Raw genomic sequence first — 2754 nt, forward strand, 5'->3', positions numbered from 1 at the left:
TCCGAAAAAGTCTAGAACTAGTGATGTGGTGGGACCCCTTATTTTGAAACCGCCTTTCTGTTATGTCCTCCGTTGTTTTAAAAAAAAATTATTTTGTATTATTATTATAGAATTTGCGACGTTCTCATGTTTGAAGAGTACATAGACTTTCATAAAATCTTTTTGCTGCTTAAAATCCTTTCTTAAAATAAGGCGAAGTTCTTAATCTTCCTGCACAAACACCTGCAATAATTGTGCCACAGATTTGCAAGATTTCCACACTATTTTCAGCGCTGCGCAACATTTTTGAAGTTGGCTAAAATTAAGACTGAATTAGGATGTTGGAAGCACAGTAGCTTTCCAAATACACACTTTTATAATGACAGCCATGGGAGAGATCTGACATATACCAGACTGTGAAAGAAATGGCTGGCCTTTGCTTATTGGTACATGGTGTCTAGCCATCTGACGATTCAAAATGGAGACCTAATCAGACTTGTCCTGTTCTGCAAGAATTGTGTCCCATAAGGTCTTATTAAAAGGTAGTAAGGTTACAAGGAGGCTGAAGGAGACTAAAATATCTCTTGCCTCAGTTTCCTTCACACAAAGGTAGATGGTCAGGCAACCCCCCGCCCCCTTTTGCTGGCAGGCTCTTGCTTGGAGCTACTCTCTGTATTCAGTAATTTTTTATCCTTAGATAGCACACTTAGCCTGAAAGCTGCATGGGCGAATTGCATGTAAATACCAAAGAAACCACTGAACCAAACATTGGGTAACAGCAGAGTTTTTAAAAATTATTTTATTCTGTAGTTTGGGTGTTATTTTAATTTTTTAAACTGGTTGAAGAGCTAGATCCTTAAATGTATTCTGATGGTAAGAAATAGGCAATCATGAATTTACATAAATGAAGTTGCAAGCTATTTCTGTTGTTAATTGGAAACAACGATTTGCAGATTCCTAATGTTGTGAATCCCTCAAAGCACCAGCTTGGATCAGTGGTCGAAGTGGGGGAAAAAAAGTAGGGGTGTTAAATATTAGATCGCGGAGTGAACATTACCAGCACCATCTTGTCCCATTTTAGACCTTTGCGGGCACGTAAGCGGCAGCCATTTTGGAGACTATGGCCACTCTCGTAACATTGCCGATCACTTGCACGTCTCCCCAGCCTTGCGATCACCCCCCCGCGCGCTGGCAACCCCCAAGCATCTGTCAGAGCCATAAAACAGCTTCAGCGCGACCCAGCCCCGGAGCAACATCCCGTGCGGAACCCACATACCCTTTCATCTCATTCACGCCAACGAATCCTTTGATAACCCCCTTCCCCTGTGCCCGATTGTCCGAGCTGATCCCAGGCCATCACCTAGCCCTGCGGATGCGGTTTATTGCCCCCTACAGTAGAAACTCGCCTCTCTTCAAAGGAGCCGAGATTAATCCATGCCTTCACACCACAAGATCCGACCGATCACACATATTCCCGTTCCCAGCGGAATGTCCAGCTGCGCGATAGCCATCACATGCTGAGATTGGGGTGGGGACCTCTACTGTAGATATGTGTGGGAACGGGCCTGGAGCGGGGATGTCTTTCCGTACATCAAAGCATTGCCAAGAATGTGTTGTATGTAATAAAGCAATAAATCTGTGTATAAGAGGCCAGGCCTCAGAGATGTTGTTAGAGCACCTCGAGAAGATACCCTTTTGTCCGATCTGACGTGTTCTGCTCCAGAGCGAATTAAACTCTGTTTCGCGCTTTCCAATTTCCAGCGCCTGCCTCTTTATTTGATAATAGTCGAAGTGGTTAAGAGGCGACTAATGCCAAAGCAGTGTGTAGAAAGGTAACCTGGAATAGCTGCTTTTCCACAGGGGGACTGTGAGCGGAGAATCAGAGGGCGGGAATAACCCGAGGATTGGATCAGTGGGCTGAGTTAGAGGTGTGGCCAGGATGCGCAAAACATCTCAATCTTTAGTATTTGTGTGGCATTTCACTGACCAGTTACAGCTTATTATGTTCTGTAATTCAACCAATGGATACACATGATTATTTAACGATAAATATGAGCTATTGACATTAGAAAAATATTCCACTTTGTGAATTTATTTTAATCACAGAATGTCCCAAAAATGCTTAAAAGCGGAAGCACGAGCCATTTGTTTCCGAGCCATGGAGTTTCTGTCGTCAGCAATATACACGGAGACAATCAATTTTACGTGTGCAAATGACTGTATAGGAAATGTTACATAAGACAAAGGACTACAAGGTGTAGGAGTCACATGATAACCATACTAGTAGACAGTATAGTTTAATTTAAACTATACTGTAATAGTGATTGGCCTGGAGAAACACAAACTCAGAATTTAAAACTTAATACAATGATTGGGGGTTTCTCTTTAAAAATCATTATTGATTTGTATCAAAAATAACACTTTTTGCAACATTAGGATAATCAAAGGCTTAGGGAAAAAAAAACATAACGCTCTAGTTTATACCTTGCAGTTTGTATGCAGCTCTTAGATGAAAGTTAATAGCTCACTGTTCTTTGTTAGGATTTTAACTTATAAACTGCAAGTAGCAAAAGGATCTCACTGACAAAAGCAGTAACCCACTGACCTATTTACAATATGTGCACTTTGTAATGGGCCTGGTACATTTTCTTTGCAGCAGGCACATTAACCCTCTGCGCTATCTTTCCATGAGTCAAAACTTCCACTAGACAAATCTCCGATCTCGCTCTAAGAAGAAGTTTATTCATCCGAGTTATCATGACATTTTTATTATTG

The sequence above is a fragment of the Lissotriton helveticus genome, chromosome 8 (genome assembly GCF_964261635.1).
Source record: "Lissotriton helveticus chromosome 8, aLisHel1.1, whole genome shotgun sequence".
Lineage (NCBI taxonomy): Eukaryota > Metazoa > Chordata > Amphibia > Caudata > Salamandridae > Lissotriton > Lissotriton helveticus.